This window comes from Ursus americanus, chromosome 15 (genome assembly GCF_024610735.1).
Source record: "Ursus americanus isolate L20-20 chromosome 15, mUrsAme1.1.p, whole genome shotgun sequence".
Lineage (NCBI taxonomy): Eukaryota > Metazoa > Chordata > Mammalia > Carnivora > Ursidae > Ursus > Ursus americanus.
The window spans coordinates 25,071,291-25,079,068 of NC_142141.1; positions in this window are offsets into that span (position 1 = coordinate 25,071,291).

The window sequence follows — 7,778 nt, forward strand, 5'->3', positions numbered from 1 at the left end:
ACCGTCTCAAATCCCTGTAGGAAGTGGGCAGGAGGAAGCAGTGGGTCATAGATGCCTGAGAGCTGGGACTAGCTCCGGAACCCCAGCACACGCCAGCACTCGCATACCCCCGCCCCTGCAGGCTCCACCTGCCCATTTGTGAACGTGTGGGCACCTGTGTGCGACTGAATACATGTGAGTTGTGTACGTGAGCACTTATGGGAGTTGTGTGAACACAGGTGTGTGTTTGCATGTGTTTGACAATGTGATTGTGTGTGCTGAGTGTATATACCAGTGTGAGTATGAGCATGCTGGTGAGAGTGCGAGCTGGGTGTGCATTCACGTGTGTGGGTGTGTCCGTGTGAAAGTGTAAGTATGATCCTGAAATGTGTGTTAGTGTGTACCTGGACGTGTTCATGTGCGTGCATCCGGGTGTGTGAGAATGTGTGTCAGTGTGAGTGTGTCTGAGTGTGTGGATGGGGGCATGAGAACACGACTGTGTGTGTGCCTGTTGAGTCTGTCCTCTCACAACACCCACAGGATCTTTAGAAGACTAGGCAAAGACCAGCAGGGTGCCCAGTGCTCCCAGGACGAGCCCCAGCCCGGGGGCAGGTCACCCCGCCCAGGGGCCACCCGGTGGGGCTGCCCTCCCCGGCCTTTCCACTGCCCCCTCCCGGGTGTGGTCCCAGCTGGGCATTCCTGCCTCGCCCCTGGACTGCCCGCCCCAGGGGCTGCCCTGGGAGGGGCTCCTCCCGGGACTGCAGAGTGTGGGGGTGTCGGCTGCCCGGGGCCCGGAACTGAGAAAATGCTGCCGTGCCAGAGGCACTTGTGAAACTTTTTCCTGACAGCAGCGAGGTTGAAAATCCCCAGGCCTCCGCCTTCGCGGACTGCCAAGGTCACGGGCTCCCTGCGGCTAGGATCCCGCTCTCTGCCGCCCTCTTCTGGGCGTCTGTGGTGGCGGATGCAGCGGGAAGCATGGCCCCTATCCTCATCCAAAGCACAGCGCTCCCTCCCCCCTTCCCGTGTCGCCAGCACCCCTGGCCCGCAGAGGGGGTAGACAGGCCGGACACTCCCCAAGTCCTGGGATCTGGGTTCACTGCCTCCTGGATGCCACCTGCAGGTCGGATACTCAGTCGATGCCCCGGTGGGGGGCAGGGAATGAATGCATGGATTGGGCCAGGAATCAAAGGGCAAACTGAGGCCCAGAAAGTGGATCTCAGTCAGCTGGTGGCATATGTAGGACTCATTCGGAACCCACCAAGTGACGGGGAAAGGGCTTCTGCCTCAGCTTCATGGTGGGGTGAGTCTTGGCCTTTTCCTGCTAAGCATGAGCCAGACTTTCCCGTTTGACTGGGCTGCCCCAGGAGAAATAGGCTGTCCCCATATTGGGGCAACTGGGCCAATGGAAGCTGAGGGGGCAGGCAGCCAGGGCCTGGAACCCGGCCTGCCTCGCTGGGCACCCTGCCAGGCACCCTGCGGGATTGTGCTGAGCTGGCCCACGCCAAGGAGGAAGCTGACCTGGACACAGACACGCCTGGAGCCAGAGGGTTTGGGGAGTAGGGGAAGACACCTCCACGCCACCGCCTGCCTCCGCCATGGTGTCATTGTCCCCCGGGGACACTGAGGGCACTGAGCTTCAGAGGGGCCAGGGTGCCCAGGCTCTTACCCTGGCCCCTGGAGCTCACCCCGAGTCCGAGTCCGGCTTGTTCTCTCCAGGTGCCCTGGAGCAGAGCGGCTCCCCTGCCCTTGGGTGACACAGGCCACCTAATTCCTACCCTGGGGCTCCCCGACAGTGATAGCTTGCCCCCTCGCCTCTAGCTACTCAACGTAGAAAAGGGGAAACACACAAAAGCCGAAAGAAAACGCAATCACCTGACATACCACTCTAGTGATCAGCCCTGTCCCCAAAGAGACCCAGCAGCTCCGACTCTGCTGGAGTCGGAATGGATTCCTCCCCTGCTGCTTTCTCCAGGACTGAACACGCCCTGACCTCTCTGTGTGGCCCACAACCCTCACAGCAGCCAAGACTGTCCCCGCCCCAGGGTAGGCCTCCGTGTCCCACCCTTTTCCCTCACTGTTCCTGCCCAGACAGCTCAGAAGCCCTGCGGGCTGCAGGCACCGACTGAGACTCCATTTCTAAGTGAGGTGACTGGGTTGGCCACTCTCCTGCTCTAAGACCTTCTATGGCTCCCAGGCAGACGAGAGAAGGCCCAGATGGTTTAGTCTGGCATTCGAGGCCCCGCACCACCTGTCTAACTCCACCCCCGCCATCATACCTCCACACTATAGGCACACAGGAACGGTGGGCTTCCTTGTGGACCAGCCTCCCCTGAGCGCTCATAAGCTAAGCGAGAACAGGCGCTGCGTCCATCATATCTCTGTATCCCCAGGGTCTGGCTCAGAACACGCCCTTAGTAAATGTTCACCAATAGGAACTGAACAGGTTTGAGCAAACCGGTTCACTCACCAACAGCAGGAAGCATTTTTTAGCGTGTATTTGTGTCTGGGCGTCATGCTGAATGCATTACAAGGATTCCTCACTTCGTCCTCAGCACTATGCTCTAAGGTGGTGCTACTATAATGCCCATTTTCCAGGTGAGAGAACGGAGGCCTGGAGGTACTAAGTGATTTGATCAAAGTCCTGTGTGGGATCCTGCCCCAGCCCATGCCCTACCCACTCTCCTAGACCGAAGGGTTTGCCTGCTCCTGTCTTGCAAGCACATGGGCCGTCTGCCCCCTTTCCTATTGCTTTTTTCCATCCTTCTCCATCTGGGCCCAATGGCCTTCCATTCTGCTCTCACTTCAGGCTCAGCCCCAGGCCTGGGCAGTTCCAGGCAAGGCTCCAGCGGGTCTCAGGTGCCCAGCCGTGGCTGAGACTTCAGTGGGTTCTTTAGAGAACAGGCACACACCTGCTCTTTCATGTGTCTAAGCAAGATTCAACATGTCTGTTTTAAGTCCTGAGACTCAAGTTCCCAGCATGATCTTGAACCCGAAGCAGCATTGGTGAGGCTGGCCTGGGAATTGGGCCCCAGGTACAATCACAGACCCACTCTGTGGCTTTGGGCAAGAAGCTGAGTTTGGGGAAGGCTCAGTTTCCGCCTCTGTGCAATGGGCATGCAAATATCCAGGAGAAGGGATTCCCTAGACCGCAGAGTTGCTAATGGAGGTGGAGGGCCCTGTAGGCCAGATCGGCAGCACCTGGTTTAGAGGCTGTGGGGGGAAAAGCAGGAACAGATGCTTCCCGGGCCAGGTACAGGTAAGGATGTGTGCAATGGAGATGGAGGGGGACACGAGGAAAGTGGGCTTGTGAGGTTAGGCGGGGCCCCTGCTGAAGCTGCTGGGGATCCCAGAAGAGCTGCTGAGTCACCTCTTTCTCTTCACCCTTCGTTTGTTAAGTCTTAGTTGGTCTTTCTGCTTACAACAGCAGTCTCTGCTCATTGCATATGCATAAAGTTCAAACGCCCCCAAACTGTATAGTGTGGAAGGTAGCCGGTTTCCCAGATTCGCGTGCCTCAGATGTAACCGCTGGTGATGTTTCCGCGTATGTTCTTCCAGAGTTTTGATGACCAGATGCATGTTTTGTAATTAAAGAAGCATGTTCCTTGAAGAGGATTCAAAGCAATGCAGACTCTATAATATATCCTCCCTCCCACACCCTTCTGAGAACTAACCACTATTAACAGCTTTGTAGGTATCTCCTTGCACTTTTCATATGCCCTTCTGTCCACAAGCGGGCATAAATGAGGAGAGGGAGCAATGATTACAGACACCAATGAAACAAAGCAGCGCTCAGCACCATATGTCCGTGAGGGTTCGCAATCATTATATATACACATAAAGAGAGTTGTTTCTCCCTCCCACAAAAATGGGATCGTACTAGCCATACTGCCCAGTCTGGTTTGGGAGGATTATGTGGAAAGATTAGTCACAGGGATCCCGAAATTTACAATGGAGATGGGAAGTCTTGCATTTAGATGAAAAGAATTGGTTGCCTAAGTGTAGGACGGGAGAAATCGACATTCCCAGGCTGAGTCACCGCCGCCCCTGGGATGTGGCTGCAGCCCAGGCTTGCATGAGTCAATGCTGAGCTTTCAAAATGAGGGAGGTGATGGAGTTTCTGTAGCCAGGGCCTGTCCTCTGTCCGCCTGAGGCTTCCCCTCCCTTAAAGGCCCTCACTGCGTGTACATCCAGTGACCTATATGGTACCTTCTCCAGTGAAAAGTCTGAAACTTCTCCCTCCCATGTCTCATTTCCCACCTCTCTGGAGCTCCCGCATCCTCCAGTCTTCTCAGCTTCAGTGAAGGCACCAAAGTCTGCCTATTTGCTCAAGCCAGCCCCAGGAGCGGAGGGGTGGGGTGGGGTATGCTGCTCTCTGACCTTCCCTCCCCTCTCACTTCAGATCCCTCTGGAGTCCTGTGGGCCTTTGCTCCCACACATACCTACCTCTTCCCACCTCCGTCCTCTCCTGCTGTCTCCACCCTGACACCCTACAGTCCACTGGCCACCCCAGAGCCAGAACAAAGTTTTAAAGTTGACTATGATCTTTTGGAATAGGTATTGTGATGAATGGAATGGTGGTACCCCCAAAAGGTATGTTCAGATCTGTTCTTAGAATCTGTGAACATGACCTTATTAGGAAAAAGGGTTTTTGCAGATGTGATTAAGTTAAGGATTTTTTTTTTTTAAGATTTAAAAAATGTATTTATTTGACAGAGAGGGAGAGAGCCAGCACAAGCAGGGGGAATGGCAGGCAGAGGGAGAAGCAGGATTCCGCTGAGCAGGAAGCCCGAGGCAGGGTTCGATCCCAGGACCCCGGGATCATGACCTGAGCCGAAGGCACACAGTCAACTAACTGAGCCACCCAGGCGCCCCTAAGTTAAGAATCTTGAGATGAAGAGCTCATGCTGAGTTTTCTGGGTGGGCCCTGATTCAGTGATAAGTCCCCTTACAAGAGACACACAGGGGAGATTTGACAGACAGAAGAGGAGGCAATTCCGGGCAAAGATCGGAGTGATGTGGCCTCTGGCCAAGGAAATCACCAGACGATAGAAGAAGCAAGGAACAGGAGCTTCCCTAGCGCCTTCAGAGGGATCAGGGCTCTGCCTTTGCCCTGCTTTCAGATTTCTGGCCTCTGGAACTGCAGGAGAGTCCGTCTCCGCTGTGGCGGGCCACCCCGTTTGGGACCATCTGTTAGGGCAGGCCTCAGGAGGCTAACACAGGTGATACACACCTGTGGTTACAGCAATGTAAAGTGTAAACGCTGGCAAGTCTTGCTTTTCTGGGTAACCACTGTTAGTTTCTTTTCTGTTTCCCTAGGATTTCTTCCTAGAGATGGGGATGTGTGAAAGGGGAGGGGCACCTGATCTAGAGCTTAAAAAAAAAAAAAAGAAAAGCAAAAGAAAATGTGAAAGGGGAATGCATTTCGACCCCCCAGCCCCATTTAAGAGTGGCCTTTCAAATTGTATGTGGCTGTGTCCCTCACTGCACTTAGATGCGGTGGCCCCTGGGGGGCCCTCCTGCCCGGCCCCTGTGCCCCTCAACCCCATCTCACGCCCCCTCCCCTCTAGGCTGCAGCCTCCCTGCTCTCCTTGTATGAAGATCCCACCCTCCTCTGCCTCAGAGTCTTGACACTCATCCTCGCTCCTGCCTGATCCACAGGCCCTTTTGTCCCCACAGCCATCTGAGCTCTAGTCAAATGTCACCCACTACCCCAAGCCCTCTCTGACCTCCCAACTTAAAATAGCGCCCTGATCACGCCAGTTGTTATTATATTACTCCCTTTCATTTTCTTCCTTGAATGTGTCACGATATAAAATTGGCCTGACTATGTGTTGGCTTCCTTGTTTGTGTCTGTCTCCTGCTCTAGACTGTAAACTCTTGCAGCTGGGATTTGGTTTGTTCACACTTCTGTCCTCGCACCTGAAACAGTACCTGGCATGCAGTAGGCCCTCCCTAAACATTTGTCAAATACATAAATTAACCCTGAAGGCCAACCACTTTCTAGAAACTATGACATTAAGGAAAGGGTTCTTAGAGTCCATGGAATCCCTGACGTAATATGTAACATTTTGGGGGATGTGCATGATTTTCCATGGAGATAGTTGACAGCTTTTATTAGATTCTTGAAGGGGTCCTGATTCCAAAGATGTGAAGGGGTCTTAAAATCAGGGCTTGATTGTGCAGTAAGAAAAACAGTTAAATTCAGTCTCCAAGGCCTACTGGGGGCCTTGGGCTTGTTTAGCCTAGAGGAGAGGAGCCCAAGGAAGCAGGCTCCATTGTTTGTTAATCTCTGTAGGCCATGAAGAAACTGGGAGAAATAAGAATTTCCCCAAACAAGGGAAGGCCCTCCTGGCAATCAAAGCTGACTAAGGACTTATGGCTGACTGGTGAGGTGGTGAGGTTCTTGTCACTGGAGGTATGCAAGCAGATGTGTACACCCCTTTGTCGGAAATTGTTCTGGGATGAGCAGGCCAAGGAAACACATAGTTCTGGGATGTAGGAGTGGTAGATGGCTTGGGTCTAAATTAACGTCGCTGGGGTTCCTTCCAGCCTCCCACAAGTTGGAGTGCAACTGACATGTCTTTATGTGTCCCAGAGTGAGCCACTCGAGTGCCATCCCCATATCCCATAAGTTGGTGTCCACTTTGCCTGCTCCCATGACTCTGAGAGGGGCTGTCTGGATCTGAAATGCAGAGACAGGCCTGGGTCCCCTCTTCACAGCAATGACCTTGGCCTGTACAGGCTGCAGCCAGGATCACAGGACTGCTGGGGTATGTAGTCCCCTGCAGACCAGACTGTCCTCCTCTGGGCTCCCTCAGGCTTCCTCAGGGTCAGCAGCTTTCCTTCAAGCCCTTTTGTTTGCGACCAGAGCATTCCATTTCACTTCCTTTGTCTTGATCATCCAATCACATCCTGCAGCAATTTTGGGGTGACTTTCTGTTGTCCCCATATGAGAGAAGCAACTCTCAGGGAGCCGGGGAACCCTTCTCCTTGAAGCAGGATGTAAAATCTCTCTCTGCGGAGCCAGAGGTGCCAATTTCCTCAGGGCACACCAGAAGGCAGACGATGGTGCCTCAAGAGGGGCTCGGGGCTCTTGGTTTCAAGGTCAACAGTATGACCTTGGAACCAACAGCATGTTGGGATCTGTAGCAGGGTCAATCCTGGTTGGACACTCCTCTCTCCAAGTTTATATATGAAATGGTTGGCCTGTCTTGGAGCAGATGTGGGGTCACCCGGGGTGGATGGTCCCAGGTTTGCTTCCCAACTGAGCTATTTAGCGGTTATGGGACCCTGGATACATGCCTAACGCTTGGAACCTGTTCTGTATCTGTACCATAAGGACCACCACAAATCTCACAAATGAGAAAATATGTATAAAACAAATTCCCAGGGCCAGGCACAGAGTAAGGGCTCAATACCCCCAGGTACTATTATTTTTATTAGTAGTAGTAGTAGTACTATTTTAATGAGTATTGCTTAAACTCTTTGGGCCTCTGTAAAAGTAAGATGACAACATGCACCTCATTGCAAGCATCAAATGAGGTCATGGGATGGAAAGTACATTGTGAAATGCAAAATCCTACGTAAATGTGTCAGCTAATGGTCATTGATAATAAATAATAATGGGAAGCCCTTCTAAGCAAGGAGGCCTGTTTTTCCAGGGTAGGCCACAAGGGGGCACCGTTCCTCCCTTGCCCCAGTCACGCCCCCTTAGCCACTGCTCCAGGTCCAGGCTTCCCAGCAGTAAAAGGAGGTGTAGACTCTCCTGCCGGAAGAGCCTGCGCCTGTAGTCCTTGGGA